Here is a 17,226-nt window from a genome sequence, read left to right as displayed (position 1 = left end):
CAGTGTTTATAGATATATATACTAAGCCACTGTATACATAGCATATATTATATCTATGTGAATATATATGTATACACACACTTAAGTACTGAAAAGTTTTATATATATATATATATATATATATATATATATATATATATATATACTGGTTTGTCAAAATTCTACTGACTCATAATTCCATATGCAAGGAAAATATCCTTCCCAGGTGAAGGTGAGGAACTTCTGTGGTCTAGGGTATGGGAAGCCAAAAAGTATGATTTTCGTATTGACAATGAGAAACCACCAGTTAAACTACCAAGTTACAAGTTTCTTTAGAACCCTGAGAGAGCAGAGTTCACAGGTCCACCCTGTAGCTGAGAGGGTCCCTGCATGGACGAGGCCTCCAGGAGCAGAGGAGAGTTCTATGGGTACCTTCCTGGTTCTTGACCTCTCACAGAACAGAACTTAAGGAGGTGTCCAGTGTGAGAAGTACAGCAAGTGATTTATTATAAAGGGGTGTTGCTGAAGTCAAAGACAGAGATGCCTTGTCTTGGTCTGGAATATCAACATTTAGAGAGGGATAAGAACTAGGGGGCTGAGCAAGAGGTGGACTCAGTGTGGGGCTACCCAGTTTCTTACTAGTTTTGCTTAAACTTGCACATTGGCCTCTCCTGTTCTGAACATGTAACTTCCTACAACCTGTGTCTCATTCACATCTTACATCTGCACCCAGAGGTGTGACTTGTCTCACTAACATTATGAGGCTCAAGCTGTTTCTCAGTCACTAAAGTTTCTAATGCACGTGCTTTCTAAAGGACCAGTCCCCGGATGCCTTTGTTGCTTTCTCACAACTCAATCAGCAAGCTGAGGGCAAGGACAAGGCTGCAAAGACACAGTCTGGATCCTCTGAGAGACATGAAGCAGCAGGGTCCCTCTCTCAACTGTGTTCAGGCTTCACCATACCAGCAAATGAGATGGACTCAGAAAACGTGTTAACAAATTGGGGGTTTTGTTGTCATTATTTATTTTATTTTAACTGACAGTAATTGTATGTATTTATGGGGTACGATCTGGTGTATATGTGTATATGTATATGTGTACATGTGTATATTGCAGAATGATTAAATGAAGTTAAGGCACATATTACCTCACCTACTCGTCTTTCTTTTCTCTGTTCTTTTTTTTTTTTCTTCTGTTTTTTGTAGTGAGAACATTTAAAAATCTTCTCTTTTAGCAATTTTGAAATACACAAAATGAGATGCAGGAGAGTGTGACAGTACAGAAGGAAGAGAATTCACACCTATTTGTGGAGGAGCATTGTTTCCATGAACCTCCATGTGATGCTCAGGAGGCAGAGTTGGGGCAGAATCTCCCCTGGCACTGCAAGCAGGAAACAGGAAGGGTATAAACTCACCCGACCTCCTGTTGACTTCCTGCTCAGAACCTTCTCTCAAAAGCACCAAGTTTCCAGAGGGAACAAAAGGGAATCTTGTCTCTCTTAGGGCACTGACAACGACTCATTGTTGTTGGGAGAGGAAGGATAGGGTTGAGCAAAAACATTTTCTAACTCTAGAAAAGAAGTAAGACATAGTTTCAAGTCCAGGATTCTAATCTCATGTTATTAAAGGACCTCCAAAATTTAGAGCTATGTGCTGAAAAATAAATCTTGACCCATAATTTATCTCATATACAAACGGATTTAAATTTGACCACAGACCTAAATGCAAAACCTAAACCTAAAAATTATCGAGACAAAATGTAGGATAAAATTTTTGCAATGTTAGATTGGAAAAGAACATTTTAGATAAGACAGAGAAAGTCTAACTTATAAGAACTTAACTGACAAATTGGACTTGATCATTATTAAAAATTTCCCTTCAAACAACATTAAGAAAACAAGACCTGGGTGTAAGGCTAGGCCCAGCCAGGATAGGGCGCGTCCTGTAGTCCTTGCGCCGGGCCTGATGATGTCTGTGTGCTGCATAGTTACCTGTTGTCCGTGGGGCTGGGCAGTGAGCCTACGTACCTCATTGTCCCCCAGAGTCGCCCAGGCAGGGCTGGGACTGCCAGCACCATGAAGATCTAGACATCAGAGCAAACCTTGGACCACCCGTGGGAAACTGTTACAACAGCCACAGAGCAGAAATACCCAAACCCTACGAACCCGAGTGTGGTTGGAGCTGATGGGCTGGACCGGCGTATGGATCCCTCTGGAAGGCGCACAGCCTCAGACTTCTCAGCACGGGAACTGCCTGCCATCGTGAAGTCTCCTATTGGTTCAGCAAGAGTCAAAACATATGTGCAAGAACATTCTGTAGATGATCCAGTAGAGGAAACAATGGAACTTAAATCTAATAATATTTCCTTTACAAAAATGGTTTCAGTGAATGAGAGACTTAAATAAGAAAACCACATCCTCAAGACGCAGAAAAGATTGTTCTGACTCAGGAAGCCACCATCTCTGTGCAGGGAGTCAGCCTTAGCACTTACCCGGAAGGGCAGATGGCAAGCACCGTGTCTTCTAATGCCAGTGAAGGTCAAGAAGCGATGGAATGGATGATACATAAATGAAATGGCGAGATCGAAGAGTTGACGGCTTGGGCAAGAGGAAGCAGGAGGACCCCAAGGTGGCGGCAGCATTTTTAGAGAAATGGGAGAGAATATAGAATATCAGGTCCCCACTCTCTCTAAGCAGACAGTGTATTTATGTGTTATTTAAAAACCACCACTATATTTTAGGTCGAATTTTTAAAAACAATCTGGAGTAAGGCTATGTGACTTTCTATCAAAAGAAAATGAGACAGGGATTCTGAAATCCAGAGGGTCATCTGAGGTCAGTGTGGCTTGAAATGATTCATTTCTAGGGATCTGGTATTTATGTGAAAATTTAACAATTTTTTAAAAGTACTTGGGAGAAATTAGTATTGACATCGAGTCTCCTTAATATAGAATTTTAACACTTTTCACACATTGGAACTGTCCCTGACTTTGGACCAACCCCAGAACCAAGCAAGCAGAGCCTCCCTTATATATACACACTCACCTTGATTACAGACGAGAACAGCCTGCCTGGGGGAACTGACTCTAAAAGGAGAAATTGTATAGTTTTAAAGGCCATTAAATTGTATAAAATAAAAAAAAAAAAAAAGAAAACAAGACCTTCTGCAAATGGGAGCAAATATGTGCAATGTGCATATATAATAAAAGAAAGTGTACAGAATTTCCATAGCTCAATAATAAGAAGAAAAACCTACTTTAAAAATACATGAATAATATGTGCAGCTATCTCTGGTACAGAAGATATACAGATGTGAAATATTCATAAACAAAAATGTTAATACCATTAGTAATTAGGGAGAAGCAAGTTGTGGTACACTAATATAAATATCTTGAATAGAATTTAAAAAAATAGACAATATCCTGTTGTAGAGTGGCTTGCATTCTCATATATTGCTGGTGGAAGGACAAAATGGCACAGCCACTTTGGGAAAACAGTTTGACAGCTTCTAAGAAAATTAAAAGGGTATTCAACAATTCCACTTTCAGATATTTACCCCAAAGAAATAGAAACATATGGTCACAGAAGAGCCTCTAGGTGAGTATATTCAACATCTGCATTCGTAGTCACCACAAGCTGGCAACAATCTAGTGTCCTGCGATTGGTGAAGAGCTGAATCATATCTGTGCAGTCAAATGCTACCTAGTAACCGAAACAATCTACAGCTGCCCGCAATGACATAGGTGAACCTCAAATGCATTACAAGAAATGAAAGCACTCAGATTTAAAATGCTACAAGTTATGCGATTTTATTACTATGAAATTCTGGAGAAAAGAAAACCTTAGTAATAAAAAAGCAGGTCAGTGGTGTTCGTGGACTGGAGACGGCAGTGAGGATTCTGTCCTCTTTGTGCAGGGAAACACAATTTAAGTGTAAGTTCATAGATAAGCATTGATATGAGGGCTGATAGAGACCCATGGAAACCTTTATAGGGTCCAGAAATTAAGCACAGGTTGATGCTCAATTTATTTTCAAGGAATGTGCTAAAATATTTCAGTGAAAAAAGGATATCTTTTTAATACGTGATACTTAAAAAGCAGTATGTCTATGTTATTAAAAGCTCAACCCCCATCTCAAACCTCACACACAAATAAAGCAAAGGTCCAAATGTGAAAGCTAAAGTTAATTATTTTCTGGAAGGAAGTTTGAAGAAAGCAAAGATTTCTCAGGCAAGATCAATACAATTAAAAATTTCTTCCCATCAAAAGACATGAATTGCAAAAAGACAAAACAACAGTCACACTGTAAAAGAAAATATTTGTAATGCATACTTTTAGTAAAGGATTTTTATCCTTCACTTACACCTTTTCTATGTATTTTTGGGGGTTATAGGGGATTGAACTCAGGGGCACTCAATCACTGAGACACATCCCCAGCCCCATTTTATGTCTTATTTAGAGAGCATCTCACTGAGTGGCTTAATGCCTTGTCATTACTGAGGCTGGTTTTGAACCTGCGATCCTCCTGCCTCAGGCTCTTAAGCCACTGGGATTATCTATATCTAAACAGTAAAATAAATAGCTGAATAAAAAATTGTCCCAATTTTAGCAAAGAATGATATATGAATAGCCAGTAAACACCTTAAAAACTCCTCAGCACAATTAATCATTCGGAAATGAACAACCAAACCACAACGAGGCTCCACAAGAGTGCTAACAGCAAATGTAGGCGGTTTGGGAGGGCACCAGGTCCTAAAGCATCTCTGGGGGGAGTACAGAATCGCACAGCTCCTTTGGGGAAACGTTTTGGTATTGTCGTACTATGGTAAGGATGCCTATTTTCCATGACCTGGCAATTCTACTTCTGGGTGTTTAGCTTGGAGAAACGACAATGTTTTCTTACAAAATGATTTGTAAAATATGTCCACAGAAACCTTTTTCATTATAGCCTACGACTAAAATGGTTAAATAAATTGCAGCGTATTCATGTAACATAATGCTATTAAGTAAGAAAAAGAAAAACTGACACACTAAGCAACGTGATTGGGTTGCAGTGACAGGTGCTCAGCTCTAGAGGCCAGACACCAGGGAGTGCACCCTGAGTGATTTTATTTATAGGAATCCTCAGTACAGGCAAAACTAATTTTTGTTGAAAAAATAAAATCTTCAGAGTAGTGATGCCTCATGGGGACAGTTTAACTGAGAAGAGGCTGGAGGGAAAATTCTGGGTTGACAGTTACATTCTGTAGACAGGGATGTGAATTACATGGATGAATGCTTTTGTCGAACCTCATGGAATTATAACAAGATTATAATGCACACATCTCCTGGAATTTAATTTTGTCTTAAAAAAGAGAAATGTAACACACACACACACACACACACACACACACACATACACACACACACAGAGGTATAATATATACATATATTTCTTTGAGTTGACAGATTGTGCATTTGGTTGACCTTGAACAGCAACAATGTTGATTAAACGCTCTCCTAAATGGAAGGGTACTGAGTACAATATTGGAAGGCTCCTCAAAGTCTTCCATATGTCTATTGTACTTGAGATGGTGGGTGTTTGCTGTCTTAAAGCCAACGTCAATATTTATCTGCAATTTGAGAAGCCTCTTGTTGCCAAAAATGTGTAAGTTCTCTTTTCTTCTTGCTGTAAATGGGGTAAGTCCCTACCAAACATTTTTTGAACCTGAATGGGTGGAACATTCATTTCCCCATAGCTCGGCTCTCCAGCTTCCTAGTAGCAGGAAGCGTTTGCATGTGCTCAGTTTGCCTTGGCGGTTCCGAGAGTCAGCTTTTCACCTCTGTGACCCAAATACTGAATGAGAACAGATTAGAGGGAGGGACCTCATCTATAGGGCTTGGTGAGCAAAGGTACTCAGCTTATGGCAGGGTTAGGAAAGCGAGAGAGAGAGAGAGAGAGAGAGAGAGAGAGAGAGAGAGAGAGAGAGAGAGGGAGAGAGAGAGAGGGAGAGGAAGGAAGAGAAAGAGAGGGGAAGGGGCCACAAGAAGAACAATAACAATACTTCCAGGGCATCCCCCACCCCAGCCTTGACCCAGCTCCTCCAGTCACCTGCTGCTTGCCGTAGTTACCACCTAGTCAGTCCATTTAAGCTAGCTTACAGTCTTCATAATCCAACTACTTTGCCTCTGATCACTCCTGCATTAACCCAGGAACTTTTTGGAGGATATCTAAATCCAAATCTCCTTGATGGGGCTACAGATTTCAGCATACAAATCATCTTTATAATTAAGGAAAGTTTTAATTTAGTTCACCTTTTTGTTTAATCAACTTTCAAATTTTAATAATCTTACATTTACCTTAATATGGCTTTCCATGAGAAGCCCCTGGAATCATCCCTTGGCCCCATCCACATGAGCAAGAAAAGAGATACATAAAGTGAATATAATATTTTTCCTATACAAAATATGGAACATATTGGATAATGGAAATATTTGATAAATAAATCAAATTCTGGTGGAAATTTTTTTGATGTATATTAAAATATTATTGTGTTATATGCATTTTAAAGATGGAAACCTCATTGGGCATCTGATTGCTGAACAGACCCATATTATTTCAACAAGAATTTTGAAATCATAACTGTATTGCCAGTGGTTAAAGCATTATTTGGTGCATGTTGAAGAAGCAAAGATTTTATTGAACAACAACAAATGACATTTTGAGTTAAGTCTTGAGGGACCAAAAATTTTCAATGCAGAGCATTCCACAAGTTTTGTTTGTTTTTTTTTGGTCTCTTTTCCTGTCACATAAACTACCACGTCACTGGAGTGATTATGCTGTCAGCCTAGGTCCTGAATGGGGGAAGTTACAATGAGCACAGAGGCAGTGCAAGGAAAAGTTAAACCTTTGTAACTGTTAGGATTTCAGGGCTGTTTGTTATAGCAACACAACTTAACCTGTCCTCATGGGTATGCTGGTCACATCCCAATTCACTTCAACACAGCTCTGAATTTTGACATCATTCAATGTAGGTGTAAGCGGTTTTCGTCACCACTCTGAATCTCAGCCATTTCTCATTACTTTTGTTGTTAAGATGAGAATAGTATCAGTCATATAATAATTAACTCATAAAGTGTCTATGTCATACAAGGCAGCAAATGGCAGTTATTTATAATAAAATAAGAAGATGGAGAATGCAATGTTATTATTGTAAGGTTCTCCTGTTAAGGTTTTTAAATAATATATCTTAATTCATTATCAAAGAAGGTTTTGCTTCTTACACATCTTGCTATTTCTACTCAGAGTTGGACACACAACATATGAGATTTAAATGAATGGTGTCTGAGAAAGTAGGGCATTCCTGGCCTAAAGAATGAGGGGAAATAAAAAAATGGCAAGGAGATTGAAACACTTGAGTTTAAATTTTGAAGGCCAGGCAAACATTTTTTTTTAACCTGTGCTAGGTGCTGTTTAATTGAAAAACAACTTTTGGAGTTGATTTGGAATTACACAAAGATCTTAAAGAAGAGATAAGTAAGGCATCAAATGACTATGCAGTTTGCCCAATTGAGCAGTAGGATCGGCATTCTAATTCTGGCAAAACAACTCTACATTATTCAGTTGTCTAATACAATTTCCTCTTCCCATGGCTTTATTTATTTTACTTTAAAAAAAAAATTGTTCTTTTGTAATTGCACATGACAGCAGGATGCATTTTGGCAAATTATACGTACATAGAGTATAACATTCTATTTAGGATCCCACTCTTGTGGTTGTACATGATTCCAAGTTACCCTACTTGTGTATTCAAATACAAGGCTAGGAAAGTTATGACCAATTAATCCTACTGTCTTTCTTTTTCCCCTCCCCTACCCCTTCCCTTCATTTCCTTTTGTCTAATGCAATGGATTTCTATTATTTCCCTACCCAACTGCCCTTGTTTGGGGTTAGCATCCACAAATCAGAGAGAATATTCAGCCTTTGGTTTTTGGGGATTGGTCTATTTCACTTAATGTATTCTCCAGTTCCATCAATTTACCAGCAACTGCCATAATTTCATTCTTCTTTATGGCTGAGTAATATTCCTTTGTGTATATGTACCACATTTTCTTTATACATCATCCATTGAACGGCACCTAGGTTGTATTCCTAGCTTAGTTATTGTGAGTTCAGCTGCTATAAACATGATATGGCTGCATCACTGTAGTATGCTGTTTTTAAGTCTTTTAGATATATACCGAGGAGTGGGATAACTCCATCAATTAGTGGTTCTATTCAAGTTTTCTGAAGAATCTTCATACAGCTTTCCATAGTTGTTGCACCAATTTACAGTCTCACCAGCAATGTATGAGAATATTTTTCTCCCCACATGTTCATTAACATTTACTGTTACTTGTATTCTTTATAATTTAGGCAAACTTTTGATATGCTGGAGGTAAGCCATGATTGTCAGATAAAGAAACACAAGTAAAGACATCAGTCACGGTTTTCTGGGAAGCGAGAGACACAGTGAGTTGTTTATTTGGAGTGTGTGTAGGACAAATGAAAAAAGAACTTTGCAAAAAACTAGGTCAAGACCACAGCACAGAACATCCTGAAAGACAGGCAAGGAGTTGAACTCGGTCCACAGGAAGAAAGAGCTACTGAGAACTGCTAAGGAACAATGAAACGTGGGATCGATGGTGCTTTGGGAATCGTGTCTTAGAGTTAGTCTTCTGTTGGGTACTTAAAAGTCCTATGAGACAATACCATTTTTATCTCATGTACAAGAAAGACTAAGAAAGTTACAACTGGTCCAGCAACAACTACCCATAAGTTGAAAGATATCATTTAAACTGAGCATTCTGCTTAATGTCAATCGGTTTTTCTAAGTAAGACCAACATGATAAATTTAACTTCAAGATTTTTCAAACTTACAGGAAAAGTAACTCTTGGAGCTCAATGATGTCTTAGGCAAATCAAAATAATTTTCCTTAATCCATTTGCTTTTCTTCAGAGGTATTTTGAATGTGATTTGTGAGGTGCAAACTTTCAGAAGAATACAAACCACTCACAGTAATGCCAATTAGACAAAGTTCTTTTAGAATGACATTCTTTAGATCTTCCAGATCTTTTATCACTCTAGTGGGAGAAATAAAGAGATCATGAAATTAATTATTTGCTAACTTCTAATCTAACTTATTTAAGAAAAGTACTTATAAATCAAGAAGACCGAAGAAATGTATCCTAGCAACTCTTTCACGTTTTACATTCTATGAGAGGTTCAATAAGTGTCCAGGCTAGGGAGGTTTTAAAAAAAAAGAAAAAAAAAAAAAAAAACCCAGGTGTATTTCTCAGAATGGAGAGCAGCAGACCAACACTGAGTAACGATTTGGTGGTATGAGATATGACTTTCTTAATCCAAATGATATAGGACATGCCCAAGGACTCCAGATGCTTTGAAAATTGAGAAAATGGATTAAAAAGTATCCCTGAGTACTGAGCACACATTTTCAGGGTTCAGTAATTCAACACTCACATTCAGAGAATGAATCCTGGGACCCGGTACATAGAGAAGGTTGATAAAATAATATTGTCATTTACTAGTGTGATCTGTGCCCTGAATCCCTCATTAGCTTTCTCTTTAAAAAAATTATTTATTTTTATTTTTACAGACTACATTTAATTCATTGTACACAAACGGGACACAACTTTTCTGTGGTTGCACAGGATGTAGATTCACACCATTCATGTAATCATATGTGTACATAGGGTTATGATGTCTCTCTCAGTCCACTGACTTCCTAACCCTCATTAACTTTCACGGTATATATGTCTATCCCTATCTTCTAAATGAAACAAGGATCAGAACACTCATAAAGGTTTTCTAAACACTCCTAGTTAGTTTATACCCAATTGGAGATGTTTTCATATATATTTAGGAAATAACAAACCTACATGATTTCTATTCAAGCACTTTGCATACGGTCCCTTCAGCTCTGACGCCTCAGACCTTCTGTGATTCTGTCCATCACACCTGGTTCTTTATTTTAAAATGGAAAGAGAATGATTGCAGTTGAATACAGTTGGAGGAGTAAGCTTGTTCCAGCCCAGAGTGAATCCCCTGGAACATGGTTGTCTTGCCCCTTGCTTCCCTGAGGTCTGTGGTTCATAGCTAACATTTCCACTACGCTCTTTAAAAACACTGCTGACCAAGCTCTGCAAGGCAGATGGGCCCTCCTGTAAACCTGAGGAAGTCCCATCCTCCTCATTCTATCTTGTCCTTCCTAGCAGAAGAGATTGGTATCCTAGAAATGATGGGAATTGAGCCACTCATGAGGGTATGGATGTATACGGCAGAAGTTTCTGAGAGGACAGATGAACTTAGCAGCAAAGACTGGGTGACCATTGAATCTGGACTAGAAATCCATCGGGGGCTCAGCAGTCTCTGTCTTACTTGGTTTCATAGGAAATTTATGAAAAAAAAAATTTAATCAGAAATTCGCTCCTTGTGCCTTAAAGAGTACAGTAAGAAAAAAAAAAAGATTTTTGTTGTTGTAGGCCCTACTTGGCCAGAAGAAAAAAGAATAATGCAAAAATCCATCCCCGCCTCCCACCGACTCCCCTCCCTTTCAAAGTATTAATTTCTAGGGTCAAGTCACAGACTACACTACCTCTGTCTGCCCATTTGTGTAACTATCATTGGGCTCTTTGCTTGTCTATCACTTCTTTTGTCTCTCTGTGAATTTTTGGTTTGTTGACCCATCTGTCCATCTTTCATCTGTTATTCTATCTTTCATTAATATGTGCTTGTGGGGGTTTCTGCTCGGGAGACCTCGGTCACCTCTTTGTCTTGTCTTTTCCTACCTCCTCAGCCTGACCAGCTCTTGTTCATCTTTTAACTTCTTTTTGTTGAAATTCTTTAATTTTATGTGTTCTAATTAGTCGTACACGACAGTAGAATGCCTTTATCCACTTTGACAGACCATACACAAATACAGTGTACGTTCTCATTTTTCTAATTGTACATATTGCAGGATCACGCTGGTCGTGCAGTCAGACATGTACGAGAGCTTGAGAAACACCTGCATGCTCTGAAGCTCTTGGCCTTTCAGTCACCCCACATAGAGGACACTTCTCCCTCCGGGCACACCACCCTGCCTGCTTGATCCTCTCTTGACTGTGCTGTTATTCATCTCTCACTCACAGTGCCTCAGAACCACGTGTGATCCGCTTTGATGACTCTTGTTCTGTTTCTGGTATTGGGGATTCAACCCAGGAAGTTCTACATCTGAGTTACATCCCTGGACTACTGAAAAAAAAAATTTTTTTTTTTTTTTTTCTTGGAAAGACAGTCTTGCTAAGTTGCTGAGGCTGGTCTCCGACTCTGGATCCTCCGGCCTCTGTCTGTGAAGTAGCTGGGATTTCAGGAATGCACCTCACACCCACGTGCATTCAGTTTTTAATCAGTTGTACGCAGCTTTGGTATCAGCCGATTCACTAAGCTCCTGCATTCAGACCAGAGCGTCTGCTTCAGGTCCATACCAAGAGTACAGTGGACAGTTCCTCAAAGATTTCTCTGGCTAAAAAGATTTACTGAGAAATCTAGATTTTACTGAAGATCTCAACATGGGGTAGAAAGAAATATTGCAAACAACGTAAAATTTTTCTTTGACAGTTTTGTTCTCCCTGACTTGGATATTTTTCTTTTTTCTTTTTTTTTTTGAAGACTGACATTTTATTTTATTTTATTTTAATTTATTTTATTTTATTTTTATTGTAAACAAATGGGATACATGTTGTTTCTGTGTGTACATGGAGTAACAGCACACCATTTGCGTAATCAAACATTTACATGGGGTAATGATGTCTGATTCATTGTTATTTTTTCTACCCCCCCACCCCTCCCGCCCCTCTTTTCCCTCTATACACTCCCTCCTTCCTCCATTCTTGCCCCCCTCCCACCCCCCATTGTGGGTCGTCATCCATTTATCAGCGAGATCATTCGTCCTTTGGTTTTTTGAGATTGGCTTATCTCACTTAGCATGATATTCTCCAATTTCATCCATTTGCCTGCAAATGCCATAATTTTATTATTCTTTATAGCTGAGTAATATTCCATTGTATATATATATACCACAGTTTCTTTATCCATTCATCAATTGAAGGACATCTAGATTGGTTGCTCAGTCTGGCTATTGTGAATTGTGCAGCTATTAACATTGATGTGGCTGTATCTCTGTACTATGCTGATTTTAAGTCCTTTGGGTATAGGCCAAGGAGTGGGATAGCTGGGTCAAATGGTGGGTACATTCCAAGTTTTCTAAGGAATCTCCACACTGCTTTCCAGAGTGGCTGCACTAATTTGCAGCCCCACCAGCAATGTATGAGTGTACCTTTTCCCCCACATCCTCTCTAACACCTATTGTTGCTTGTATTCTTGATAATCGCCATTCTAATTGGGGTGAAATGGAATCTTAGGGTAGTTTTGATTTCCATTTCTCTTATTACTAAAGATGGTGAACATTTTTTCATATGTTTATTGATTGCTTGTAGATCTTCTTCTGTGAAGCATCTGTTCATATCCTTAGCCCATTTGTTGATTGGGTTATTTGTATTCTTTGTGTAGAGTTTTTTGAGTTCTTTATGTATTCTGGAAATTAGTGCTCTATCTGAAGTATGAGTGGCAAAGATATTCTCCCACTCTGTAGGCTCTCTCTTCACATTGCTGATAGTTTCCTTTGCTGAAAGAAAACTATTTAGTTTGAAACTATCCCAGTTATTGATTCTTGCTTTTGTTTCTTGTGCTATGGGAGTCCTGTTATGGAAGTCTGATCCTAAGCCAACAAGTTGAAGATTTGGACCTACTTTTTCTTCTATAAGATGCAGGGTCTCTAGTCTGATTTCAAGGTCCTCAATCCATTGTGAGTTGATTTTTGTGCAGGGTGAGAGAAAGGGGTTTAGTTTCATTCTGTTGCATATGGATTTCCAGTTTTCCCATCACCATTTGTTGAAGAGGCTATCTTTCCTCCATTTCATATTTTTGGCACCTTTGTCTAGTATGAGAAAATTGTATTTATTTTGGTTTGTGTCCGTGTCCTCTGTTCGGTACCATTGATCTTCCTGTTTATTTTGGTGCCAATACCATGCCGTTTTTGTTTTTATTGCTTTGTAGTATAGTTGAAGTTCTGGTATTGCGATACCCCTGTTTCATTCTCCCTGCTAAGGATTGCTTTAGCTATTCTGGATTTCTTATTCTTCCAGATGAATTTCATGATTACTTGCTCTATTTCTGTAAGGTACATCATTGGGATTTTAATTGGAATTACATTGAATCTGTATAGTACTTTTGGTAGTATGGCCATTTTGACAATATTAATTCTGCCTATCCAAGAACATGGGAGATCTTTCCATCTTCTAAGGTCTTCCTCAATTTCTTTCTTCAATGTTTTGAAGTTTTCATTGTAGAGATCTTTTACCTCTTTGGTTAGATTGATTCCCAAGTATTTTACTTTTTTTGAGGCAATTGCAAATGGTGTGTTTTCCTCATTTCCCTTTCAGCTGTTTTGTCTCTTGCGTATAAAAATGCTTTAGATTTTTGCATGTTGATTTTATAGCCTGCTATTTTGCTGAATTCATTGATGAGGTCTAGAAGTTTTCTGGAGGAGATTTTTGGATCCTCTAAATATAGAATCATGTCATCAGCAAATAGTAACAGCTTAAGTTCCTCTTTTCCTATTTGTATCCCTTTAATTTCTTTAGTCTGCCTAATTGCTCTGGCTAGAGTTTTGAGGACAATGTTGAATAGAAGTGGTGAAAGAGGCCATCCCTGTCTTGTTCCCATTTTAAAAGGGAATGGTTTCAGTTTTTCTCCATTAAGAATGATGTTGGCCATGGGCTTAGCATAAATAGCCTTTACAATGTTCAGGTGTGTTCCTACTATCCCTATTTTTTGTAGTGTTTTGAGCATGAATGGGTGTTGTATTTTGTCGAACGCTTTTTCTGCGTCAATTGAAATAACCATATGATTCTTATCCTTAAGTCTATTGACATGATGGATTACGTTTATTGATTTATGAATGTTGAACCATCCTTGCATTCCAGGAATGAACCCCACTTGATCGTGGTGCATGATTTTCTTAATATGTTTTTGGATACGGTTTGCCAATATTTTGTTAAGGATGTTTGCATCTATATTCATCAAGGATATTGGTCTAAAATTTTCTTTCCTTGATGTGTCTTTTCCTGGTTTGGGTATGAGGGTGACATTAGCTTCATAGAATGAGTTCGGTAGGGTACCCTCCTTATCTATTTCCTGGAATACTTTGAGAAGTATTGGAATGAGTTCTTCTTTGAAGGTCTAGAACTTGGCTGAGAATTCGTCTGGTCCTGGGCTTTTCTTGGATGGTAGATTTTTAATGGCTTCTTCTATTTTATTGCTTGATATTGATCTGTTTAAATTGTGTATGTCTTTCTCGTTCAGTTTGGGAGGAACTTATGTCTCTAGAAATTTGTCAATGTCTTCGGTAGTTTCTATTTTGTTGGAATACAAATTTTCAAAGTAACTTCTCATTGTGTTATGTATCTCAGTGGTGTCTGTCGTAATATTTCCTTTTTCATCACAAATTTTAGTAATTTGAGTTTTCTCTCTCCTTCTCTTTGTTAATGTGGCTAAGGGTTTGTCTATTTTGTTTACTTTCTCAAAGAACCAACTTTTTGTTTTGTCAATTTTTTGAATAGTTTCTTTTGTTTCAATTTCATTGATTTCAGCTCTGATTTTACTTATTTCCTGTCTTCTACTGCTTTTGCTGTTATTCTGTTCTTCTTTTTCTAGGGCTTTGAGCTGTACTGTTAGGTCATTTAGTTGTTGACTTTTCATTCTTTTCTGGAACGTGCTCCATGTAATGATTTTCCCTCTTAGTACCTCTTTCATAGTGTCCCAGTGATTTTGATATGTTGTATCATCGTTCTCATTGACCTCTAAGAATTTTTTTTTAATCTCCTCCTTGATGTTTTCTGTTATCCATGTTTCATTCAATAGCATATTATTTAGTCTCCAGGTGTTGGAGTAATTTCTGTTTTTTATTTTGTCATTGATTTCTACTCTCAGTCCATTATGATCTGATAGAACACAAGGCAGTATCTCAATATTTTTGCATTTCCTAAGGGCTGCTTTGTGGCATAACATGTGTTCTATTTTTGAGAAGAATCCATGTGCTGCTGAGAGGAAAGTGAATCCACTCCTTGATGGATGGAATATTCTATATATGTCTATTAAGTCTAGTTTATTAATTGTGTTATTGAGTTCTGTGGTTTCTTTGGTTGGTTTTTGTTTGGAAGATCTATCTAGTGGTGACAGTGGTGTGTTAAAGTCACCCAGAATTATTTTGTTGTTGTCTATGTGATTCCTGGAATTGAGAAGGATTTGTTTGATGTACAGAGATGCACCATTGTTTGGGGCATAAATATTTACTATCATTATGTCTTCCTGATTTATGTTTCCCTTAAGCAGTATGAAATGTCCTTCTTTATCCCTTTTGACTAACTTTGGCTTGAAGTTCACTTTATCTGATATAAGGATGGAAAACCCTGCTTTTTTACTGAGTCCATGTGTGTGGTAGGTTTTTTCTCATCCTTTCACCTTTTATCTGTGGATTTCTTTTTCTATGAGATGAGACTCTTGCAGGCAGCATATTGTTGGGTCTTTCTTTTTAATCTATTCTGCCAGTCTATGTCTTTTGATCGATGAGTTTAGGCCATTAACGTTCAGGGTTATTATTGAGATATGATTTGTATTCCCAGTCATTTGGCTTATTTTTGGTTTCTAAGTTGACTTGGTTTCTCCTTTGAGTGGTTTTTCTGTAAGGTAGTTCATCCCTTTGCTAACCTACATTGTTGTTTTTCATTTCCTCCTCATGGAATATTTTGTTGAGAACATTCTGTAGTGCAGGCTTTCTATTTGTAAATTCTTTTAACTTTTGTTTATCATGGAAGAATTTTATTTCATCTTCAAATCTGAAGGTTAGTTTTGCTGGGTATAGGATTCTTGGTTGGCAACCATGTTCTTTCAGAGCTTGAAATATGTAGTTCCAGGCCCTTCTAGCTTTTAGAGTCTGGGTTGAGAAGTTGGATGCTATCCGTATTGGTCTCCCCCTATATGTAATCTGATGCTTTTCTCTCGCGGCCTTCAAAATCCTATCTTTATTTTGAATGTTAGGCATTTTCATTATAATGTGACTTGGTGTGGACCTGTTGTGATTCTGTGCATTTGGTGTTCTGTAACCCTTTTGTATTTGATTTTCCATTTCATTCTTCAGATTTGGGAAATTTTCTGATATTATTTCATTTAATAGGTTGTTCATTCCTTTGGTTTGTATTTCTGTGCCTTCCTCAATCCCAATAATTCTTAAATTTGGTCTTTTCATGATGTCCCATAGTTCTTGGAGATTCTGTTCATTTCTTACCATCTTCTCTGTTTGGGCACCTTTATTTTCAATCTTAAATATCTTGTCTTCATTGTCTGAGGTTCTGTCTTCCAAGTGGTCTGTCTTTTGGTGATACTTTCCATTGAGTTTTTTTTATTTGGTTTATTGTTTCCTTCATTTCAAGGTTTTTTTTGAGAATCTCTATCTCTTTGTTTAAATGTTCTTTTGCTTCCTGCAATTGCTCTTTCAGCTTATTGGTATTATCATTCATTGCCTGCATTTGCTCTCTTATCTCATCCTTTGCTTCATGAATCATCTTAATCATGTATAATCTGAAGTCCTTTTCTGACATTTCTTCTACCATACTGTCATTGGATTCTATTAATATAGAATCTAGATTTGTTTGGATCATTTTCTTCCCTTGTTTTTTCATACTGTTCATGTATCTTCCCCTCTAGCAGTGCAGATCTGGGGTATTGCAGATTTCCCCCTATAGGCTTATAGTGGCCCTATAGGTTTCCAAAACCTTTTCTTTAAGGGGAGATCAATATTAGCAGTGCCCAATTCAGACACTATGCAATCCTAGACCAAATAGCCCCTATGAGGACAATAACAAAATTTTCATAATAAACAGAATGAGTTCAAATATTATCTTCAGTAAAACAAACAGATTTGCAATAAGGTCTGCAGCTTCTAATGGAGGACAAAGAGGATGCAAAGGGATGTAGAATGTGGCTTTTATGGGATAAGAAAAGAATATACAGAAGTTCTAGATAATAGGGTGAGAGTATAATCAAAAGAAATTGGATATTAGTATGGAAAAAAGGGATAAAGAGACTCTGAGGGAACAGGTAAACAAAATG

The 17,226-nt window shown here is 37.7% G+C and overlaps 1 pseudogene; it reads left to right on the top strand.

The window, feature by feature from the left end:
• Positions 1-2,053: 2,053 nt before the first annotated feature.
• LOC124964046 (PRELI domain containing protein 3B-like) lies at positions 2,054-2,645 on the top strand (annotated as a pseudogene).
• Positions 2,646-17,226: the final 14,581 nt, after the last annotated feature.

Source organism: Sciurus carolinensis, chromosome 14 (assembly GCF_902686445.1).
Source record: "Sciurus carolinensis chromosome 14, mSciCar1.2, whole genome shotgun sequence".
NCBI classification, from domain to species: Eukaryota; Metazoa; Chordata; class Mammalia; order Rodentia; family Sciuridae; genus Sciurus; species Sciurus carolinensis.
This window is presented reverse-complemented; position numbering and strand designations above follow the sequence as displayed.